This window comes from Phyllobates terribilis, unplaced genomic scaffold (genome assembly GCF_046119375.1).
Source record: "Phyllobates terribilis strain yellow unplaced genomic scaffold, ASM4611937v1 Scaffold_3__8_contigs__length_932513732, whole genome shotgun sequence".
NCBI lineage: Eukaryota > Metazoa > Chordata > Amphibia > Anura > Dendrobatidae > Phyllobates > Phyllobates terribilis.
Genome location: NW_027362763.1, coordinates 907128924 through 907153642, shown reverse-complemented (window position 1 = coordinate 907153642; position 24719 = coordinate 907128924). Strand labels below are relative to the sequence as shown.

At 41.7% G+C, this 24719-nt stretch overlaps 1 protein-coding gene across 16 annotated transcripts in view; it reads left to right on the top strand.

Annotated features, from left to right (window-relative positions):
* Positions 1-24719, top strand: part of LOC141257787 (uncharacterized) — a 1010546-nt gene that overhangs the window by 663978 nt on the left and 321849 nt on the right. Inside the window, exon 6 of one of the 16 annotated variants that reach the window (XR_012318104.1) lies at positions 13097-13115. The exons of the other annotated variants lie outside the window; for them this stretch is intronic. The gene's annotated coding sequence lies outside the window, so the exon portion shown is untranslated. Of the gene's footprint in view, positions 1-13096; positions 13116-24719 lie in introns of those variants that run through there. 16 annotated transcript variants of the gene reach the window in all.

Here is a 24719-nt window from a genome sequence, read left to right as displayed (position 1 = left end):
TATATGTTGCATAACATTGGTGAATGAAGTTGTGGTGCTATTAGAGTCATATTTAATATTTTGTGTGACTTCCATGAGCTTGAAGGACTGCATCCATGCGGTTCAACAATGATTCATACAATTTATTAATGAAGTCATCAGGAATAGCAAAGAATGCAGTCTTACATGCCTCCCATAGTTCATCTAGATTCTTTGGTTTTGTCTTCCAAGCTTCTTCTTTCATCCTACCCCAAACATGCTCAATGATGTTCATGTCCGGTGACTGAGCTGGCCAGTCCTTGAGCACCTTGATCTTTTTTGCCTGGAGGAACTTTGTTATAGAGATGGATGCATGAGATGGAGCACCATCCTGCTGCAGAATTTGATCCCTTTTATGATTTGGAATGTAAGAGGTAGCTAATACTTCTTGATATTTTAGGCTATTGATATTGCCTTCCACCTTGCAAATGTTTCACACACTCCCATACTGAATGTAACCCAAGACCATGATCTTTCCACCACCAAATTTAACTGTTTTTTGGATCCATACGGGCTCCAGTAGGTCTCCTGCAGTATTTGCAGCGGCTGTGGTGTAATTCTACTGAAGATTCATCAGAGAAATTCACCTTCTGCCTCTTTTCCAGCATCCATCTGTTTAGCAGGCTGTGGGACTTTGCAAATGCCACACTGTTTTTTATTTGCCTTTTGTTTAGTGCTGGCTTCTGGGCACTGATTCGACCATGGAGGCCATTTCGAGACAGAATCCTACAAACTGTTCTAGTTGACACAGGGACTTGAGGTGACCAGGCCTGTTGGAGCTCTGCTGCAGTGGAAGAGGGGCTTGCTTTGGATTTTCTAACCAACAAACGTTCCTCCTGAGCAGTTGTCTTGCGGGGTCTGCCGGACCTGGGCTTGTCAAACACATCTCCAGTCTCTTCAAATCTTCTTTTAATTCTTTGTACTTGACGCTGAGACACATTAAAGATGCCAGCTTCTGCAGTGGCTCTGGTCTTCAGCCTCTTGATAATCAAGGCTTTGGTCGCAGGGTGGATTTTTGGCATGTCGTCAGAGCTCAAGTTGCAGTTTAAGTGAAGGTCTGGGGTGCTGAGTTTCTTTTTATACACACCCACTAATTAACCGATCATTTACTGAGCACTGGTGAGGATGTAAACTAGGATTGGGTGCATTATATTACCAGGTGACAAAACTTTTGTCTTGCCAAAATCTGACCATTCTGTGTTCATTAAATGATCAATATTTCAGCATTGCTGCCAATTTATTTTCTTTACCTAAACCAAATTTGGGAGGGTCTCAGCTTTCAAAAGAGTAATTTATAAAACCAATGGATGAATTTAACGTCAGGTTATAAGCTTTTATTTACATAACATGGATAAGCGACATAACTTCTGTCAGGGAGTGTAGACAAAAAAGGCCTTAAAGATGAAAGAATAAGGACAAGGCCTCTTCCTCACCTGACCTAAGCCCTATTGAGAACTTGTGAGCTCTTCTTAAACTGGAAATTTACAGTGAAGGAAAACAGTACAGCTCTCTGAACAGTGTCTGGGATGGTGTGGTTGATGCTGTCTAAAAAGTTGATCGTCTACAGATTAAGAAATTGATCTACTCAATGGATGGACGGCTTATGACTGTTATCGAAAAGAAGGGTGGCTGTATTGATCATTGATAATTTTTTTTTAAATGTTAAAAATTTATTTTTGTACATTTTGAATTGTTTGGTTATTATTATCACTTTAACAGATGAAATAAACAATGGAGATCGGAAAATGTATGCTTTTCAGTTAGTTGTATAATAATTCTGCACACTAATATTTGCCCAATAGTTAGGCATATATAGATAGTCTCCTAAGAAAGACAAAAACTCAATTTTTACTTTCTTAACCCCTTCACAGTCTTTAACATATATTTACAGAAAGGGTTGTGTCCCTGCCTTTCATGTGGGCTCACACGCAGAGTCCACATTTTTCCCCCCACACATGATGACTGATTTAATCAGCCATCATGTGGCTTTAACAGCCGTGGGTGGAGCAGTGCTCTGCATGCGGCTATTTACCAGTTAAATCCTGCTGTCAATCACTGACAGTGGGATTTAACACGTGCCAGCTGGAAGGGCGTCGTTGACCATGCCCATCGGCGCCATTGTCAAGTGATCGAGGGGCGCCGATGGGTTGTCATGACAGCCGGAGTCTGCTGACGACTCCCATGCCTGTTATTACGATCCTCCTGTAAACGCCGGCCAATGGCCAACTTTCATAAGAGACCATTATTTCTGCTTTAGCAATGCTATGTATAGCACAAGCGATCGGAAAAATGGAAACTCTACAGGTCTCGGAAAATGGAGGAAATTTTTTTCTTACAAATTTCCGAATTTTTTTTCATGACCCGTACTGACCTGGAGAATCATATTTCCTGGTCAGTTTTACCATATAGTCAACATGGTATATAAAAAAAACCTGAAAAACAATTGTGGAACTGCACTTTTTCGACACACTTTTTTTTCCACTTTCCAGTATATCACATGATAAAATGAATGGTGTCCTTCAAAAATACAACTTGTCCCTCAGAAAATAAGCAACTTGTCCCTTCAAAAATACTAATTGCCTAATAATTGTGCACACAGTATACTGTTTATTTATGGGTAGCTTAAATCTAAAAATATGTGGATGCATTTTTTTACCCTGACCACTTCACATACAATAGATAAAAAAAAAAGAAATGTACTTTTACTAGAAGAGATTAATGGATTTGAATGTGAAGGGTTAATAAAATTCACATGAAGCGTATTATACTGCAAGAGTGCTGTTTCATAATTCCATTGTATGGCTGAATAGCACATAAACATGTGTTAATATGAAGTAACATCATCCACTACTGTGTTCTCTGTGGAAGTCTCCTTGTAGTTCTGACATTTTTTTATGCATCAGGAAGATGGATAAAGGATGATCCATGCTATAATTCCCTTTTAGACAGAAAAGTTGTTAAGTGCTTGAAATTAGGGGAAATGTGAATTTAAAGGATGAGATAAAAATGAATTTATGCATATACAAATATTTTTCTATGTTGCCTTTTTTCAGAACTTTTCTAATCATATGAATGTACAGGAAATTAAGACATATATAAATAGATAAAAGGCCAGGAAAATACTGTGACTCGTACCACTTTTATGCACCACATGAAAAGCTATAAAAGTCTGTTTTTATAAAGCATGTGCCTCTAAGAAAACATATTCAGAGCTATTTTTGTTATCATGTTTAGAGGTGATGTCATTTATTTAATTAGTCCAATTTTGTAACTTTTTGGCAGTGTTATGTTTTTTTAGCTCTGATATCCTGCAGACCTCAGCTAACTTGAAGGGCCACTAAAATCTAAAATTTGACGTTTTCTAAAATGTACTATGGATGTAAAAAAAAAGATTTGGTTAATCTGAAATTATTCTGCAGTGTTATTAAAAATAAAATTATAAATTACTTTACCCCATTATTACCAGCAAGTAACTTCCTAGCCACATCCTAAATACAGTGTTCCAACAGAATATGACACCGAAAAAAAAACACCTAACACTCAAGTGAATCATGTATTCCTATGTAAATAAATCTAGTTCACTCTCTAATAAGCCATCTTGGATCTGGTCCTGCTCATTTAGGGACAGAGGTTGTTACAAAATGTTAGTCTAATTATGGAGTTCAGGGCTGTGATGTATGCTGCTGCTGCTCCTATGTTTGGCTCACAGATGATTGCCTACACAGCTGTAAACTGCAAACTGAAGCAAACCCATAATTATAATAGAATTTGTAAAAGAGGAATGTGCAGGAACAGAGATAGGATAAGCAAGACTGAGATATTGGTTGCTACTGCCATAGCAGCTGCTCTTGCTGGTCCCCAATCTGTTGGCTTTCTCCACATTCCAAGTCTCCTCTGGCTCTACTGGTTCAGTTGTGTGAACATCACCATCAATCCCAACCAGTGCTCAATTAACCCAGGATACCTTAAGGCAGCCTTCATACCCCTCTTTGCCTGAGCAGTTAGGTTCTTTGATTCCTACCTGTGCAAATGTGTTTGTTTGAGTAATCCTGATCTTCTGATTGACTACCATATGGAGTAAAGATTGCCTGCCCTGACACTGGCTTGTGTAACATGGGCATTGGCAGTAGTCGTGGGCGAGGTGAGCATTATCCACACCCTGCCATGCTACAGGAAAATTGGGTCTGTAAGCTGCTGTTACCTTAGCAATACACTAAGGCCAGATGAGATAGAGATGAATAAGGGAGACCAAAATCCAAAAATAAACTTTTTACTAAACAGCAACTTAATGATAAGTATAGCAGGCACAACACATCATGAATGCTTATTTTGCACAGTCCAGAGGCAGGAACTTTATGGTTACACATGGCAATAGATTATTTCCATTACATTTTACAACAGTCCAATAAACCATTATGGGAAGCTCTATCTTCCTCTGTAAAACCATATGGGTTGAAGTGTGTCGCTACGATCCCTCCCAGCAAGTCTTAACTCCCAGTTGATTTGTGAGGAACCCACTGGCTGAGGTACATCGGTATGACTCCTCACTATTATTCTCAAAGTCCATTAGAAAAGGGTCACATGCTCCTTGTTGTGCCACTGCATCTTCAGCTCTCCGTAGGAGAACTCGAGTCCCAGTATGGCTCTAAAGGCCCCGTCACACTAAGCGATGCAGCAGCGATTCCGACAACGATATGACCTGTCAGGGATCATTGCTGCGTCGCTAATACATCGCTGGTGAGCTGTCAAACAGGCAGGCTCACCAGCGATCAGGGGAGCAGCGATATCGTGGAAAGAATCGTTCCACGATGTCCTGCTCCTGGTTACCAGCCTGCTGCTGAAGCAGGAGCAGGCTCGTAACCATGATAAACATCGGGTTACTAAGTGCGCGTGTGCCCCTAGTAACCCGCTGTTTACCATGGATACCACTCTGCTACCGTGCGCGGGAGGTTACCGTTCACCTTAGCAGAGTCGTATCCATGATAAACATCGGGTTACTAGGGGCATACGCGCACTTAGTAACCCGCTGTTTATCATGGTTACGACTCTGCTAAGGTGAGCAGTAACCTCCCGCGCACCGTAGCAGAGTGGTATCCATGGTAAACAGCGGGTTACTAAGTGCGCGCGTGCCCCTAGTAACCCGATGTTTACCATGGATACCAGCCTGATCGTTGGTCCCGCTGGTCACACACAGCGATGTGTGCCGGCCAGCAGGAGGCCAACGACCAAAAAATGGTCCAGGACACTTTGCAGCGATCAGCGACCTCACAGCAGGGGCCTGATCGTTGCAAAGTGTCACACATAGCGACATCGCTGGTGAGGTCGCTGTTGCGTCACCAAAACCTTGACTCAGCAGCGATCTCGCTAGTGATATCGCTATGTGAGACGGAGGCTTAACCCCTCTCTAGTGTAGATAATTGTTTGCTTAAGATCCATTTGCCTTAGATAAGGAATCCTTCCTTCAGATTAGTCCTCTTTAGGCCTTCTGACCTACCACTCCTCTAAGCAATATTTAGTCCCTGTAATTAAGCCTCCCAGTCTGAGCTAAGTACTTTGTCCTGCTGCTTACCTAAGTGATATTCCATCCCTTTAATTAGGCCTTCTGACCTGGGCTAAGGACCTTGTCCATCCCATTATCTTCACTACACCCCTCCCTAAAATCTGGAATCCTGCTGCACTTATGCATTGCTTTCCTTCAGGATGTACTATCCAATATATAGTGGTCCTCCTCTTCACATACACAATACTGTTTCAATGCAAGTCTGCAAGCAGCTAGACCATAGGTCTGTTACTTCCCAATTACTGTCTCTATCTGATTAATAACTGGAAACTGCCTCTGCTGTGCACACATAACTCCTCCCATCCTGGGATGATCTCCAACTGTTAACCCTGTCTGCTGCTAACTCACTGTTGCTGGGTAGAGGATAGATAACACAACATGTTAAACATAGCAATGCATTATATTATCATGGGATCTTCAAGGTGGCATGGGGGCAGCTTCTCTACTCTCTTACATTTGCCTAACCACTCCATGGAACTTCATCTTGGCTCAATGTCTTGGATTCCATCATTGCGAGTGGAAACTACTCTGAGGTTGTGTACAGTTAACACATGCCGTGAAGTCCAGATTCCTGTACAAAGGTAGAAGAGTGAATAGCTGTGGCTTCCTTAGTCTCCGGTCCCAAGTGAAGCTCCCAGTCCAATCTGTTGCAACCCCAGAAGTCATTTAACTTGTCATTCGAAAGGGACTCAGTCTTTGACACATTTCTTTTTTTTACAGAAATAGAGGTGTGATAGGGAAACAAAAATGCCATGAGGCATGCAAACTGCCTGGGCAATAGTAAAGATCGGAGGGAGGCTAAAATGCAACAGTGCGGGAGCTGTCAATCAGGCCCAGGAGTGGGGTGACAGCAGCTACTGAGGTCCAACTGATCTTGATGAATAACTGCCTCACTGGATTGGTTTTACTTTTTGGGTATATAATGATCAGTGATTTATAACTTAATTTTGCATAAATATTTGCATATATATATAACTATAAACACATTATTGTAATTCAGAAATGGGCTCTAAACCGTAATGGAACCTGGCATGTTCCCTTTAACCATTTTATCCAGGATATATGATCACATCACTGTACAAAAAATTTGTATAGTCAGATACCTATACCTCATCATTGTGCAGTTGAAGTATAGGTTCTATCTACAGCATCTGACACCCATAACTATATTAGATGAGGATGGTGGCATTAAAATATCTTGTTGTTTCCAGTGATGCAGGGTTGTAGCACTTGGAGTGTAGGCAGTAGAGATGAGCGGTGTTCGACTAGAACTGTTCGCCAATCTCAAATTCGAGCTGTTTTGGGCGGTGTTCGAGTTGTTCGACGAACCCGAACGATTTGCAAAAAATTCGGCTGTTCGAGGTTATGTTCGATAACTGTTTGTGCACCAAAAGCGTGTCCTGCATGTCTGGCGCTATTTAGAGCACCAATCATGCAGGGATTGTCTGCCACTCACTGTAATGCCACAGCCATGGTGGTTGTGGCATTACAGTGATTGCCCAAATCGATGGGAACAGTGCCAACAGTGAAACATGAAAAGCCGGCAATTCAGCAGCGGCATACACCGGTACCCGACAATTTAGAACCGAAAGAATAGAGCTTCACACATAGATTAGATAGATATAAACATGTCAGCCACATATATACGAAGTACAGTGAAAGTGCTGCTTACTGTACTTGTCATTTAGCGTAAAGGATTTATCAAAAAAAATAATAGTGTTTTCATGCACCGTCTCTTTAAAAAAGCCGGCCGGCAATTCAGCAGCGGTACCCGACAATTTATAACAGACAGAATAGAGCTTCACACATAGATTAGATAGATAGAAACATGTCAGCCACATATATACGAAGTACAGTGACAGTGTTGCTTACTGTACTTGTCATTTAGCGTAAAGGATTTATCAAAAAAAATAATAGTGTTTTCATGCACCGTCTCTTTAAAAAAGCCGGCCGGCAATTCAGCAGCGGTACCCGACAATTTATAACAGACAGAATAGAGCTTCACACATAGATTAGATAGATAGAAACATGTCAGTCACATATATATGAAGTACAGTGATAGTGTTGGTTACTGTACTTGTCATTTAGTATTAAAATAAAGGATTTATTATTAAAAAAATTGGCGTGGGGTTCCCCTTAATTATAGGCTCTAGCGGAGGTTAAGCAGACGGCTGGGGCAGATGTTTGAAGCCTGGGAAGGGGGTAATACCCACGGAGCTTCCCAGGCTACTAATATCAGCCCCCAGCTGAATACATAGCCTTTACTAGCTATTAAAATGGGGGACCCCCCAAAAAAAATGACGTGGGGTCCCCCCTAATTTAATAGCTAGCAAAGGCTAGGCAGACAGCTGGGGGCTGATATTAATAGCCCAGGAAGGGAGCCATGAATATTGGCCCCCTCCCAGGCTAGAAACACCAGCCGTCAGCCGCCCCAGAAATGGCGCATTCATAGGATGCGCCAATTCTGGCACTTAGCCTCGCTCTTCCACGCTGCCCTGGTGCGGTGGCAGGGGGTAATAGGGTTGGGGTTGATGTCAGCTTATAATGCCAGCTGACATCAAGCCCAGGTTAGTAATGGAGAGGCGTCTATAAGACACCCCCATTACTAACCCCATAGTCAAAGTTAAAAAAAACACAAACACCCAGAATAAAGTCCTTTAATTGAAATAAAGACACAATCCTTTATTGTTCTAAATTAAACCATACTTACCGTCACGCCCATTCCAGCTGAAGCCAACGATCTCCTGCAATAAAAGAAAAATAATAAAGCAACCTCATCCTTACCTTTCCATGGTTCCCACGACAGCTTCAGCTCTGCTACATCGAGATGACAGGCTGGACCGCAGCAGAACGCTGCCATCCAGCCTGTCATCCCGCAGACACTGAGAAGCGCAGGCTTGCTTGCGCTGCTCAGCGTCTCTCTGTGACGACATCCAGATGAGCCGAGTTCATGTCCAATGAACTTGGCTCACCTCATGCACGTCACTGACAGCGTGGGAAAATTCTCACGCTGAAGCGGTGAGTGCAGGAGAATTCTCCCACGCTGTCAGTGACGTGCATAAGGTGAGCTCATGTCCAATGAACTCAGCTCACCTCCTGCACGTCACTGACAGCGTGGGAGAATTCTCCTGCACTCAGCGCTTCAGCGTGAGAATTCTCCCAGCTGAAGCGCTGAGTGCAGGAGAATTTTCCCACGCTGTCAGTGACGTGCATAAGGTGAGCTCATGTCCAATGAACTCAGCTCACCTCCTGCATGTCACTGACAGCGTGGGAGAATTCTCCTGCACTCAGCGCTTCAGTGTGAGAATTCTCCCACGCTGAAGCGCTGAGTGCAGGAGAATTTTCCCACGCTGTCAGTGACGTGCATGAGGTGAGCCGAGTTCATTGGACATTAACTCGGCTCATCTGGATGCCCTCACAGAGAGACACTGTGGAGCGCAAGCAAGCCTGCGCTTCTCAGTGTCTGCGGGATGACAGGCTGGATGGCAGCGTTCTGCTGCGGTCCAGCCTGTCATCTCGATGTAGCAGAGCTGAAGCTGTCATGGGAACCATGGAAAGGTAAGGATGATGTTGCTTTATTATTTTTCTTTTATTTCAGGAGATCGTTGGCTTCAGCTGGAATGGGCGTGATGGTAAGTATGGTTTAATTTAGAACAATAAAGAATTGTGTGTTTATTTCAATTAAAGGACTTTTTTCTGGGTGTTGTGTTTTTTTTAAATACTTTACTAGAAATTCATGGTGGTCATGTCTAATATTGGCGTGACCCCATGAATTTCGGGCTTAGGGCCAGCTGATAATGCCAAGCTGGCCCTAACCCCTTTATTACCCAGTGAGCCACCGCATCAGGGCCCTGGATGAGTTGGGTACAGCGCCAGAAGATGGCGCTTCTATGAACGCGCCATTTTCCGGGGTGGCTGCGGACTGCAATTTGCAGCGGGGGTGGCCCAGAAAGCTTGGGCCTCCCTGCGCTGCGGATTCCAGCCCCCAGCTGCCTAGTTGTACCTGGCTGGACACAAAAACAGGGCGAAGCCCCACGTCAATTTTCTTTAAATTATTTCATGAAATAATTAAGAAAAAAAGGGCTTCCCTATATTGTTGTGTCCGGCCAGGTACAAATAGGCAGCCGGTGGTTGGGGGCAGCCCGTTCCTGCCTGCTGTACCTGGCTGGACACAAATATAGTGCGAAGCCCCACGTCAATTTTTTTAAAATTATTTCATGAATTTCCTGAAATAATTTAAAAAAATTGAAGTGGGGCTTCGCACTATATTTGTGTCCAGCCAGGTACAGCAGGCAGGAACGGGCTGCCCCCATCCACCAGCTGCCTATTTGTACCTGGCCGGACACAACAATATAGGGAAGCCCTTTTTTTCTTAATTATTTCATGAATTTCATGAAATAATTAAAAAAAACTGAAGTGGGGCTTCGCACTATATTTGTGTCCAGCCAGGTACAGCAGGCAGGAACGGGCTGCCCCCAACCACCAGCTGCCTATTTGTACCTGGCCGGACACAACAATATAGGGAAGGCCTTTTTTTCTTAATTATTTCATGAATTTCATGAAATAATTAAAAAAAAAATACGTGGGGCTTCGCCCTATTTTTGTGTCCAGCCAGGTACAACTAGGCAGCTGGGGGCTGGAATCTGCAGCGCAGGGAGGCCCAAGCTTTCTGGGCCCCCCCCCGCTACAAATTGCAGTCCGCAGCCACCCCGGAAAATGGCGCGTTCATAGAAGCGCCATCTTCTGGCGCTGTACCCAACTCATCCAGGGCCCTGGTGCGGTGGCTCACTGGGTAATAAAGGGGTTAGGGCCAGCTTGGTATTATCAGCTAGCCCCAAGCCCAAAATTCATGGGGTCACGCCAGTATTAGACATGACCGCCATGAATTTCTAGTAAAGTATTTAAAAAAAACACAACACCCAGAATAAAGTCCTTTAATTGAAATAAAGACACAATTCTTTATTGTTCTAAATTAAACCATACTTACCATCACACCCATTCCAGCTAAAGCCAACGATCTCCTGCAATAAAAGAAAAATAATAAACCAACCTCATCCTTACCTTTCCATGGTTCCCACGACAGCTTCAGCTCTGCTACATCGAGATGACTGGCTGGACCGCAGCAGAACGCTGCCATCCAGTCTGTCATCCCGCAGACACTGAGAAGCGCAGGCATGCTTGCGCTCCTCACTGTCTCGCTGTGACGGCATCCAGATGAGCCGAGGTCATGTCCAATGAACTCGGCTCACCTCATGCACGTCACTGACAGCGTGGGAAAATTCTCACGCTGAAGTGCTGAGTGCAGGAGAATTCTCCCACGCTGTCAGTGATGTGCATGAGGTGAGCTCATGTCCAATGAACTCAGCTCACCTCCTGCACGTCACTGACAGCGTGGGAAAATTCTCCTGCAATCAGCGCTTCAGCATGAGAATTTTCCCACGCTGTCAGTGACGTGCATGAGGTGAGCCGAGTTCATTGGACATGAACTCGGCTCATCTGGATGTCGTCACAGAAAGACGCTGAGCAGCGCAAGCAAGCCTGCGCTTCTCAGTGTCTGCGGGATGACAGGCTGGATGGCAGCGTTCTGCTGCGGTCCAGCCTGTCATCTCGATGTAGCAGAGCTGAAGCTGTCGTGGGAACCATGGAAAGGTAAGGATGAGGTTGCTTTATTATTTTTCTTTTATTGCAGGAGATCGTTGGCTTCAGCTGGAATGGGCGTGATGGTAAGTATGGTTTAATTTAGAACAATAAAGGATTGTGTCTTTATTTCAATTAAAGGACTTTATTCTGGGTGTTTGTGTTTTTTTTAACTTTGACTATGGGGTTAGTAATGGGGGTGTCTTATAGACGCCTCTCCATTACTAACCTGGGCTTGATGTCAGCTGGCATTATAAGCTGACATCAACCCCAACCCTATTACCCCCTGCCACCGCACCAGGGCAGCGTGGAAGAGCGAGGCTAAGTGCCAGAATTGGCGCATCCTATGAATGCGCCATTTCTGGGGCGGCTGACGGCTGGTGTTTCTAGCCTGGGAGGGGGCCAATATTCATGGCTCCCTTCCTGGGCTATTAATATCAGCCCCCAGCTGTCTGCCTAGCCTTTGCTAGCTATTAAATTAGGGGGGACCCCACGTCATTTTTTTGGGGGGGTCCCCCATTTTAATAGCTAGTAAAGGCTATGTATTCAGCTGGGGGCTGATATTAGTAGCCTGGGAAGCTCCGTGGGTATTACCCCCTTCCCAGGCTTCAAACATCTGCCCCAGCCGTCTGCTTAACCTCCGCTAGAGCCTAAAATTAAGGGGAACCCCACGCCAATTTTTTTAATAATAAATCCTTTATTTTAATACTAAATGACAAGTACAGTAACCAACACTATCACTGTACTTCATATATATGTGACTGACATGTTTCTATCTATCTAATCTATGTGTGATGCTCAATCTTTCTGTTCTAAATTGTCGGGTACCGCTGCTGAATTGCCGGCCGGCTTTTTTAAAGAGACAGTGCATGAAAACACTATTATTTTTTAAAATAAATCCTTTACACTAAATGACAAGTACAGTAAGCAACACTATCACTGTACTTATTATATATGTGACTGACATGTTTCTATCTATCTAATCTATGTGTGAAGCTCTATTCTTTCTGTTCTAAATTGTCGGGTACAGATGCTGAATTGCCGGCCGGCTTTTTTAAAGAGACGGTGCATGAAAACACTAATATTTTTTTTAATAAATCCTTTACACTAAATGACAAGTGCAGTAACCAACACTGTCACTGTGCTTCTTATATGTGTGACTGACATGTTTCTATCTATCTAATCTATGTGTGATGCTCTATTCCTTCTTGTCTAAATTGTCAGGTACCGGTGTATGCCGCTGCTGAATTTGCCGGCCGGCTTTTTTAAAGAGAGTGTCTTCTGAGCAGTTTGTCAGCTTTTGGACACCTTTGCAGGTGTTTTCTATGTGTTTCTATGTGTTTTTGTTTGCCTGCCATTGGTTTTAACGGTGTTCGACGGTGTTCTAAGGTGTTCGACGAACAGTTCGACGAACAGTTCCTCGAACATCCCGGTGTTCGACGAACCGAACCGAACCCGAACACTACGGGGGTGGCTCAACACTAGTAGGCAGTGAGGCGCAGCACCAGACAGTATCCGTGGTACACCAAGGAACCGGGAAAGATACAAATATATCTGATGAGGGCTCTGGTCCGAAGCCGAAAACCGGTTTGTGATTTTGATCCTAAATAAAAGGTACTTATTTTAATTACCACATCCTCACTAACATTTTTGGCAGCGTACCAACATAACCTATAAGTCCCATGTTTATTATTAATATATATATATCATTATTTTAAGCCAGTCCATTTGGGATTAGAATGACAGATGGTAATTTTGCCCTTAATTTATTATAAGCCATATGCCTTTTAAATAAGCTGGTGTAATTTGAAATCTCTAAGGCTATGTTCACACATTGTATTTTTTCAGCGTTTTTTATGCATTTTTTATGCAAATTTTCAGCTGTTTTTTACAATACCAGCAAAGTGATATCCTCGTCAAAGCCAGCGGCGAAACGCGCGTCGGACCTGGTCAGCACACAGGGGTGAGCTCAAATTATCATTATACATCCTTATTGCATGCCTTGATTGGACTTCTCAATATTGTGCAAGGTTTTTTCACTTTGATAGGTGGGATGTTAGAGATATTTACCAATAATCTCCCATAAGATAACATGTATACTGTTGCTTTGAGAGTATAATCAGTATGGAGCATTGGCACGTAGCACTTTATATAGATATTGGTCTGATATTTTCTCTCTCTGCGCTAAGCAGTAATTCCATATAACTAACTGCACTTTGAGGTATAGATTTGCTGATATTAAGCTATCCACAGCACCTTTGCAATAGGGCAGTGCAGGGATGTTTTATTGATCCACATACTGCTTGTATTCCCCCTGAGTCTGACCTTTTTATGTATGTTCTTTTTCCTTTGTCCAGATATGTATTTTGTATATGTATTTTATCCAATTTTCTAATAAATGCTATATTTTACGTTACCATAGTTCATATGTCATGTGTATAAGGTTTCTATTAATATGGTGGGCATATGAACATTATTATTGTGCGTGCACTAATAGTGTTGTCATTAATACCAGCAAAGTCTATGAGAGTCCAGAAATCTCATGCACACACCTTGGTTTTTGTTTGATCAGTATTTTGTGCTTTGCATGTTTTTTGTACAATAGAGCATGTCACTTCTTTCAGCATTTTTCACCCATTGAAAGTAATAGGTAATGAAAAACGCTTAAAAACATGCCTAGTGTGAACATAGCTATCAGGTTTTGCTGCGTTTTTAGTGAAAAAAGCAAGTACAACAGTATGTGAAACTGATTTATTTTTGTAATTATAACATCATGTCTTGGTCACCTGAGATGGCAGTTTGCATTAGAACAGTTTAATTAAATTAGTGATGTGTACACAGTAAACATTCACTGAGCTAGGTGTGAGATTGAACAATACCTGTGGCCCAGGGAGATGTATTATTGGACAAAGCCTGAGCAACTGAATGGCAGACTATAGTGTGAAAATAAATAGTGTCCTACAAACTGAATGTACTGCCAATGTCTTAGAAAAACTATTCCTGAACAATTCACCTCCCCCCACTGTTACATTTGAAATTCTGGTTAATATGGTTTCACATTTTCCTTTGGAAGTGCATTGAGCTGTAGGTTGGATTGCTGCTAAAGGGAAAAAAAAACTCTTTAAATCTTCTTCCTTAGCGAGTGTGAATGAGCTGAGTGTGACCGGAGCGTAAGTGCAAACGGAAGTAAGTGTGTGACTTGTTTTTCAGTGAATAGGTAATTGGGAATCCTGCAGAAAATACCTGTGTGAATTGCTGTGAGTTGTTGAATTGTGAACTGCTGAGTGCTTTTCTACCTGTTTAGCTTTATTGGGCTTTTTAAAACCTATTTTCTCACTACAGTTTTACAGTTTCTTATTTTACTACCTGTGTATTTAAGGGTTAACTACATTACACTTAAATCCTGAGGTGTAGCTATACTCACAAGGGGTTAATTAAGGGTGAGGGGTCATAATTAAGGGTTTATAAGGGGCAGCTGGTTGGGGCATCTAGTCTTTTGGAAGTGCATTGAGCTGTAGATTGGATTGCTGCTAAAGGGGAAAAAATAAAAACTCTTAAATCTTCTTCCTTAGCGAGTGTGAACAACCTGAGTGTGACCGAAGCGTAACTGCAAACGGAAGTAAGTGTGTGACTTGTTTTTCAGTGACTTGGATTCAGGGAGTTTGGAAGGGAGGAATTTGGACTGAATTGCTGTCTGTATTTTATTAATTCTTGACATTTCTTTTTACTTAACATTTCTGTCTAGTGCAATTCCCATTAGGAAATGAGCTCCATTATTGACAATGCTATCCAGTGTACATCTTGCCCGATGTATGCAATCCTTGAACTGCCGGTCGTTGGTGCATACTGCTGTGCACCTTCTGCGTTTGGAAGCCCAGGTACTGGATCTAAATGAGCAGCTGGCAACACTGAGATCCATTGACAATATGGAAAGGAGTCTGCTGCTCACAGAGCAGCTGCTCACTGGGGTAGATGTGGGGGAGGGTGGTAGTAGGGAGCTGCAGGACAGTGAGGCAGCTAGCTGGGTGACAGTTAGAAGGGGGGGGTAGAGGGAAGAGTGCCAGGGAGGCTAGTCCTGATCTGGCACACCCCAATAAGTTTACAAAGTTGGCAGTTTAGGGGGGTGTTGGTACAGGGGTAGCACTGCTGCAGCAAGGCATGTCCTCTGAAAGCCGGAGGAGTGTCAGCTCCAGTAAGAGGGGAAATAGGAGGGCAGGGCAGGCCATGCAGGTGCTGGTAGTGGGGGACTCAATTATTAGGGGAACAGATATGGCAATCTGTCACAAAGACAGGGATCGTCGAACAGTGTGCTGCCTTCCTGGCGCTCGAGTCCGGCACATCGCTGATCGGATTGACATATTACTGGGAGGGGCTGGTGAGGACCCAGCGGTCATGGTGCACATTGGCACAAATGACAAAGTTAGAGGTAGGTGGAAGGTCCTTAAAGATGATTTCAGGGAATTAGGCTGCAAGCTTAAAACAAGGACCTCCAAGGTGGTATTCTCTGAAATACTGCCTGTACCATGTGCCACGCCAGAAAGGCAACGGGAGATTAGGGAGATAAATAAGTGGCTCAGGAATTAGTGTAGAAAGCAGGGGTTTGGAGTAATTAGAATTTATTTTGTTGGAAAATAGTTATGACATGGTGAGGATATCTGAGACATGACTGGACGAGAGCCATGACTGGGCAGTTAATTTACAGGGCTATAGTCTGTTCAGAAATGACCGTACAAGCAAGCAAGGGGGGGTGTTTATATGTAAAATCATCCTTAAAACCCATCTTGTGTGAGAATATATGTGAATCTAATGAAAATATAGAGTCCCTGTGGATGGAGATAAGGGGAGGGGGAGAAAATAATAAATTACTGATAGGGGTGTGTTATAAGTCTCCAAAAATAATGGAAGCAGCGGAGAATATCCTCATAAAGCAAATAGATGAAGCGGCGACTCAAGGAGAAGTCATTTTTATGGGGGACTTTAACTGCCCTGAAATACATTGGGGAACAGAAACCTGTAGTTCAAGCAAAGGTAATAGATTTTTGACAACTATGAGAGACAATTACCTTTCACAACTGGTTCAGGACCCAACAAGATGGGGGGCACTGTTAGACCTAATATTAACCTACAGGCCAGACCACATATCAAATATATGAGTTGGGGGTCACTTGGGTAATAGTGATCACAAAATAATAAATTTTCATGTATCCTTTAATAAGATGTGTAGTAGAGGGGTTACAAGGACACTAAACTTCAGGAAGGCAAATTTCCAACGGTTGAGAGATGATCTTAGTGCAATAAACTGGGACGATATCCTAAGACATAAAACTACACAAAGCAAATGGGAGACATTAATTAGCATCCTGAATAGGACTTGTGCACAATATATACCCTATGGGAATCAATATGCTAGAAATAGGAGGAAACCACTATGGCTAAATAGAGCTGTAAGGGGCGCAATAAGTGACAAAAAGAAAGCATTTAGAGAGCTAAAGCAAGTAGGTAGTGATGAGGCATTAAATAATTACAGAAAATTAAATAAATTCTGTAAAAACCAAATCAAGGCAGCAAAGATTGAGACAGAGATACTCATTGCCAGAGAAAGTAAAAATAATCCCAAAATATTCTTTCAACTACATAAATAGTAAAAAACTAAAAAATTATAGTGCTGCCCCCCTTAAAATAGTCTGGGTGAAATGGTGGATGAGGATGAGGAAAAAGTCAATATGCTAATTTTTTTCAACAGTATTTACACAAGAAAATCACATGACAGAAAACATGATCAGTGATGACAAAAATTCTCCATTAAATGTCACTTGCTTAACCCAGCAGGAAGTACGACGGCATCTAAAAATCACTAAAGTTGACAAATCCCCGGGCCCAGATGCGATACACCCGTGAGTACTGCAGGAATTAAGTAACATCATAGATAGACCATTATTTTGAATCTTTAAAGATTCCATAATAACAGGGTCTGTACCACAGGACTGGCGTATAGCAAATGTGGTGCCAATATTCAAAAAGGGGACAAAAAACGAACTTGGAAATTATAGACCACTAAGCTCAACCTCTACTGTGGGTAAAATCCTGGAGGGTTTCCTAAGAGATGCTATACTAGAGTATCTGAAGAAAAATAACCTCATGATCCAATATCAACATGGGTTTACGAGGGACCCGTTCCTGTCAAACTAATCTGATTAGCTTTTATGAAGAGGTAAGTTCCGGACTGGACCAAGGAAAAGCAGTGGATGTTGTGTATATGGACTTTTCAAAAGCTTTTGATACGGTTCCACACAAAAAGTTGATACATAAAATGAGAACAATGGGGCTGATAAATGGCAAATGAGCTTTAATGGGGATAAATGTAAGGTAATGCACTTGGGCAGAGGAAATAAAATGTATAATTATATGCTTAATTGTAAATCACTGGCAGAACTGTAACTGAAAAAGACCTGGGTGTATTGGTGGACGACAAGGCCACGTTTGGTGGCCAGTGTCAGACAGCTGCTGCAAAGGCAAATAAAATAATGGGATGCATTAAAAGAGGCATAGATGCTCATGAGGAGAACATAATTTTACCTCTATACAAGTCACTAGTGCGACCACACTTAGAATACTGTGTACAGTTCTGGTCTCTGGTGTATAAGAAAGACATAGCTGAACTAGAGCGGGTGCAGAGAAGAGAGACCAAGGTTATTAGAGGACTGGGGGGTCTGCAATACCAAGACAGGTTATTACACTTGGGGTTATTTAGTTTGGAAAAACAAAGGCTTAGGGGTGATCTTATTACTATGAACAAGTACAGTACAGACCAAAAGTTTGGACACACCTTCTCATTTAAAGATTTTTCTGTATTTTCATGACTTTGAAAACTGTACATTCACACTGAAGGCATCAAAACTATGAATTAACACATGTGGAATTATATACTTAACAAAAAAGTGTGAAACAACTGAAAATATGTCTTATATTCTAGGTTCTTCAAAGTAGCCACCTTTTGCTTTGATGACTGCTTTGCACACTCTTGGCATTCTCTTGATGAGCTTCAAGAGGTAGTCACCGGAAATGGTTTTCACTTCACAGGTGTGCCCTGTCAGGTTTAATAAGTGGGATTTCTTGCCTTATAAATGGGGTTTTGACCATCAGTTGTGTTGTGCAGAAGTCTGGTGGATACACAGCTGATAGTCCTACTGAATAGACTGTTAGAATTTGTATTATGGCAAGAAAAAAGCAGCTAAGTAAAGAAAAACGAGTGGCCATCATTACTTTAAGGAATGAAGGTCAGTCAGTGTGAAAAATTGGGCAAACTTTGAATGTGTCCCCAAGTGCAGTTGCAAAAACCATCAAGAACTACAAAGAAAATGGCTCACATGAGGACCGCCCCAGGAAAGGAAGACCAAGAGTCACTTCTGCTTCTGAGGATAAGTTTATCCGAGTCACCTGCCTCGGAAATCACAGGTTAACAGCAGCTCAGATTAGAGACCAGGTCAATGCCACACAGAGTTCTAGCAGCAGACACATCTCTACAACAAATGTTAAGAGAAGACTTTGTGCAGCAGGCCTTCATGGTAAAATAGCTACTAGGAAACCACTGGTAAGGACAGGCAACAAGCAGAAGAGACTTGTTTGGGCTAAAGAACACAAGGAATGGATATTAGACCAGTGGAAATCTGTGCTTTGGTTTGATGAGTCCAAATTTGAGATCTTTGGTTCCAACCACCGTGTCTTTGTGCGATTCAGAAAAGGTGAACGTATGGACTCTACATGCCTGGTTCCCACCGTGAATCATGGAGGAGGAGGTGTGATGGTGTGGGGGTGCTTTGCTGGTGACACTGTTGGGGATTTATTCAAAATTGAAGGCATACTGAACCAGCATGGCTACCACAGCATCTTGCAGCGGCATGCTATTCCATCCGGTTTGCGTTTAGTTGGACCATCATTTATTTTTCAACAGGACAATGACCCCAAACACACCTCCAGGCTGTGTAAGGGCTATTTGACCAAGAAAGAGAGTGATGGGGTGCTACGCCAGATGACCTGGCCTCCACAGTCACCAGACCTGAACCCATTTGAGATGGTTTGGGGTGAGCTGGACCGCAGAGTGAAGACAAAAGGGCCAACAAGTGCTTAGCATCTCTGGGAACTCCTTCAAGATTGTTGGAAGACCATTTCCGGTGACTACCTCTTGAAGCTCATCAAGAGAATGCCAAGAGTGTGCAAAGCAGTCATCAAAGCAAAAGGTGGCTACTTTGAAGAACCTAGAATATAAGACATATTTTCAGTTGTTTCACACTTTTTTGTTAAGTATATAATTCCACATGTGTTAATTCATAGTTTTGATGCCTTCAGTGTGAATGTACAATTTTCAAAGTCATGAAAATACAGAAAAATCTTTAAATGAGAAGGTGTGTCCAAACTTTTGGTCTGTACTGTATATAAGGGGACAGTACAAAGACCTTTCTACTGATCTTTCTACTCTGAGGCCTGAGACAGGGACAAGGGGGCATCTTCTACATCTGGAGGAAAGAAGGTTTAATCATAATCACAGACGCGGATTCTTTACTGTAAGAGCAGTGAGACCATAGAACTCTTTGCCGCATGATGTTGTAATGAGTGATTCACTACTAAAATTTAAGAAGGGCATGGATGCCTTTCTTGAAAAGTATAATATTACAGGTTATATATATTAGATTACTTGATAGGGCGTTGATCCAGGGAACTAGTCTGATTGTTGTATCAAGTCAGGAAGGAATTTTTCCCCAATGTGGAGCTTAGTGTTTGCCACATGTTTTTTTTTTGCCTTCCTCTGGATCAACATGTTAGGCTATGGGTTGAACTAGATGGACTTAGTCTTCATTGAACCTTAAAAACTATGTTACATATGTCTTCCATTGGTAACCTGTGTTCATGCTTCTATGGTGGAAGCAAAGCTGAACTTTGGGATCCTGAAAACGCACCAAAAACGCACTAAAACCTGCATTTTTGACGCTGCTTCTTTCCTGCCAAGAGATCAAGTTTTGCTGCAGAAAAAAAATACTGAAAGAACGCCTAGTGTGAACAAAGCCTAACAGTCTGAAAAAAATTTATGCAACACTTTTGCACCTTTTCTTATCATTTTAATCAATAATTAATTAAGGAGAAAAATAAAAAAATGCACAATTTTGTTGCAGCCTCAAAAAGGTGCAGTTTACACTAAATAATGGTTAGTAAATGTTGGCTAATGTCTTTTTTTTTCTAAGCTTCATTTCTCCTTGACTGTATGGAAAGGGCCATCAACCTATACTATAGCCCTCTAAGCCAGAAGGCCTCACAAGAGCCAAGGGCAAGTGCTTACACCCTGTAAGGTTGTCTGTCTGTACCCTGTCATCTGCCTAGCATCCACTAGAGCTCAATTTCTAAGAAGGGGAAAACTGATAGGAATAAATTAAATATTTTAATATTTGACAAATGGCTGAATTATTATTTTCTATTATTGATGCCATTATGAAATATGCTTTCCAATATTGCTTGTTTATAAATTTAAAAGGGTATTCTCAAGATTGGAAGTTCATCAGAGACAGGTGGCACGCACGTCCAATTACTAAGGAACCTACTTGGAGATATCACAGCAAAAGAGAAGATAAACAGCATCCTCTCCAGGGTGATAGTCAAATAAAGGTGTCTTTTATTCCGCCATGTATAGCACAACAACGTTTCGACTCAAAAGAGTTTTTATCAAGTATACAAACCAACAAACATGGTGGCCTTATGTAGTGTGTAGTGTGGTTTACACAAAAGGGCCAATCACTGCACAAGGCCGAACTATCATCAATTAACATGTACATATAGAATATTACACATCAGGGTACTACATATTACTACACAAAACACATATTTACAAATCCATAACAATCCAAGCCACCAATCTCTGAAATGCATCATCCCCATGGTTACCATCCACCAATCCCTCTAAACCCGGTCATTCATATTTAACTAGTCCAGATGAAAATCCGCTTCACCTGGACTGGTCAAACAAGGTTGACAAATCCACTCCGGGCATCCCATCACCTTAGTTACCAGACAACCTATAGCAAACCTCTATCCTTTATATGTCCCAAGGCATAAGCGCATAGCCAGCCAATCATGCCCCATATAACATATACCATCCATAGCGGTCACATGATCTCCTCCACTCCCTCTTTCACCGACTGCGCATGCGCACTAAACGCCCAATCGTAGCCCAAACACGATAAGCGTCACAAAGAGAGCGGTCACATGATCGCTATCTCCGTGACGTCTCCAGTCTTCCAGCCACCATTTAGTAATCACTTTGTAGAATCGTACATTGATTTTTTTTAAAAAGGATATCAATGTTTTAAGAAGTAGAAGAAACCAGAGATATAAACAAAACATGATGCCATTGAAGAGGAGAGCTTTGTTGGACCTTAGTAATAAAAAAATATATATATTAAGTTAGCCGATAAGGGGGAGCAGTGGTTGTTTTAGACACAGACAAATATAAGGCAGAGATTATGCCTTTTTACAAGAATACTAATAGAGTGTACTTTTAGATCAGGAGTGGGGAACCTCAGGCCCATGGGCCATTTATGGCCCTTTATGACCTTTTAACTGCTCCCAGGCAGATACCTGGGGGATGCAGCACTTGAGCCGGCAGGTCTATTTTAATGGCCGCAGTCCAATTATTTTCTTCTTGCTCCATGAGCATGCGCATGCAGTGTTCACTACTGAGCATTGAGGTGCGTGCAATGAAAGATTACGTCCCGACACCAGAGCCAGAGTCAGGATGTACTTTGTGGGTGGAGTTAGTGCATAATTTGTACGGCCCCCGAAGGATGGTATAAATATCCATTGGTCTTTGGCAGAAAAAAGATTCCCCACTCCTGTTTTAGATGTACACTATTCATTTCCATTGATGTTGATCAACTCGTTTAAAAAAATTCAAGGTCTGAAAATCTTTTAGACTATAAATTAGGACTGTGCATATTATGTCCTGGCATATACTTTTGCTGGAAGGAACCAGAATATACTGCTATATAAACATACAATGGTAAACTTTCTTATAGGGGGCCTATTATAGTCCAGCACTCTTGTTTGTTGTCTGGTAATTAAATGATGCCCTACGTTTACATTTGATGAATATGACAGAAGGTTTTCCTTGTCCATACACCAAAAAAAGTGCTCAGATGTGGATTGTGCATAGATTCAGTCTAGTATATATCTAAAAGCTAGAAAAGAAGTTCTCCCACTGTAATTGACTACCATGATGAGCAGAGAAAGGGAGGATTTTGAGTTTCCAAGTGAAAGAGAAATTAGCCCCATGAGAGCTTTTATGGCTGAGATTTTTAGTTTTCAGATAACTCCTTTAGATCCCAGATATTTATGAGAAACCTGGAGCGCAATACCTGGGATTCAGCAAAAACTTTTTGTTCACAAAACTTCTTATAAGGGTTCTTGATGAGCACAATACTCTTTTGGGTGTTAGCTATTTAAAGGATTATTACCAAGTTTGAAAGCTATCACCTATCCATGGATAAGTTGCTGAACACTGTAGGTCCCACTGCTGGGATCCAAACTGATCTTGGTAATGGACTTTGCCGAACCCTATTGGAATTGCACAATGATCTAACATGCACACCAGCATTTGGTTATCTCCGGCAATCCCATAGACAATGAATGAAGTGGGGAGCGTATGTTTGGCAATAACTCTGTTAAGACTGCAGAACCTGTTCTTGAGATTGGTGGGAGTCCCAGTGTCGCGACCCTCAGCAATCATGAAATTTAATTATATCTTATCCTGTAGTTAGATGATAACTTCCTAACTTGGAACAAACTCTGTAAGTTCTCTTATATATTATTGCTTTTGTGCACATATATTGTGGTTTTGAAAGGATCTTTGAGTCGAGCCCGACACCTCCTACACTAACTAAATTCTGTTTGCTAAAATCTATTACTTTTTTAACAGCTTATTTTTGTTGTTTGAAGTGGAAAGAGTGTGGTTTTTCTGTCATCTGACTTTAACAGATTCTCTCCATCTCTTTGGCACGAACGTTGTTTTGGGTCAGTGAGCTGCTGCTACACGTAAGAATGAGGGAGAGGCTAGAAACCCAAACCATTTTGATATGTATCTGATTTGTATGAGAAGTGGATTAGTACCCATCTCAGAGTGACACATCCAGACGTGTCCAAAAGGTGATAAAAGACATGCCTGCCTTTCATCTGAACACTGGGTAGCCACTTATCAAGTTTCACTAAGTTAAGTCAGCACCAATAAGTAGCCAATGTATTTCACTGTTCTATGACTGAGACAAAAGTCAGAGCTGATTATACATGGCAGATATACTTAACAAGTCATTTTTTATTGAAAACAGAGGGATGAAACTGAATAAAAAAATAGATTTTTTTTTAGGAAAGAATTCATATAATGGTTTTTTTTTTGCTATCCATGATAATAACAGCATGGCTAGATAGATACTCAATAAAAATGATTGCTTTCTCCTTAGCAGGTCTGCCATAAAATTGCTACTTTCCTTCAGATCAAGTATTATAGAATCATACTATTAATATATGTTCTGTTCTAGCTGTGATTTTCTTCCAAAAACATCCACTACAGATTCATTTTTCTTTAGTCCTAACTACAACTCCATCCCAGACTCATTTAGTCAAGCGTACCTTTTAGAATTTTACTTTCAAGGATATAGACACCTTAAGGTGCCTTTTTTTAACTAAGATGCATACATTTTTGCGTTAAAATATATATTTTTTTAAATTGGGTTTTGTTAAACGTTTTGAACTGTTTGGCTTTTACAGCCTCTATATTTCCTATATTTCCTTTTTTTCTGTTGGTTTCTAAAGAGAGAGTTAACTGTGAATCTGCCAGTGAGCTCATTTAGACAAAGCTTGTAACTTTTATCTTTTATCTCCTGAAGTTTGCTAAGTTGAATAATGACCACATCAAAGTTCAGCTCAACTTTGATGGAGTCATTGATCAACATAGAGGAGAGCAGAAGAAAAAAGATAAGAGTAAAGGATTTATTATAAGGCTTTCAGTTGGTGCATTTTTTTTACTTTTTTTTTATTTCCTTTTTTATTCCCGACATTGAGTAGATTCTGCACACTTTCTTTTCTGCTTGTGGCGCACTTTTTAAAACTGTGTGGGAGAAAAATATGGTATATGAAAGGGAATCTGGATTTCCCATTTAAAACAATTGAGGCTCGTTAAGCATTTTTGTGTGCAAATTTTAGCATGCAAAATGCACTCTTCTGTGCCCAAAAAAAACCTGAAGTGAATATAGTGTATAGTGCATAGTGAAACACAGAGGCCATAGAAGCCAAACAGTTCAAAATTGTTAGAACAATGCTGGATTTTACGCTTGCTTACTGAGGAGCTCTATACAGATCTGACTGGGCAGCGAGCGTGCCGCCCAGCATGCAAGAATCCACTGACCCTGAGTTGTCAGAACTTCTCACAGGAATGGATCGACAGCATTGTACAAAGATGGAGTTTCTG